The sequence below is a fragment of the Trachymyrmex cornetzi genome, unplaced genomic scaffold (assembly GCF_001594075.2).
Source record: "Trachymyrmex cornetzi isolate Tcor2-1 unplaced genomic scaffold, Tcor1.1 scaffold320, whole genome shotgun sequence".
Lineage (NCBI taxonomy): Eukaryota > Metazoa > Arthropoda > Insecta > Hymenoptera > Formicidae > Trachymyrmex > Trachymyrmex cornetzi.
The window spans coordinates 162,240-162,909 of record NW_017297898.1 but is presented as its reverse complement, the minus strand read 5'-3'; positions in this window follow the sequence as shown (position 1 = coordinate 162,909).

Below are 670 nucleotides of genomic sequence, written 5' to 3'. Positions count from 1 at the left end.
CCAACAGTATGCAAATGGACCAATTTTTGAAGCGTTTTGAAGCGTTAGTACGTATTTTGCAATTACGGATAAAATGAAAGTCATGCTAACGTGCGCTGTAAAGTTTTTTTTAGAATCGCTTACTATATTTATGATGAAGATAATAGTATCCTCTTCGGAAACTTCTAGATTATGAATCATTCCAGTATCTCCTTCATGTAAACTTATAATCGGCATAGCTTATACAATTTTTATTTTTAATAATGTAATATACACAATATACCATACAGCACGATTTGTAGTAATATATGTAGCACGATGCCACGATATAATAATATGTAAATTTAAAAATCAGCTTTACAGATATACTTTCGTTCGATTATTATTATGTTTTCCCGCGCCTTGTATATTCAAACTAAACGCTTCAGTTAAACTACCTCTCCAAGCAGTAGCATTGGAAGCAATTGGAAATAAGGTGGAAGTGGAAACCTGTGATGTATTAATGACGTCATACGTGCTATTGGGACATTTGAAGCGTCATGTGGACCAGTTAAAACAACGCTCCAAACGATTCGAAGCATTTGTAGCGCCAAGTGGACCGCACCCAAGGTTTGTTCGCGACGCATGCTCCAACATACTCCTACTTCCTCCAACTGTAGCACCTACTCACTCAGGCGTCGTCTACAATACA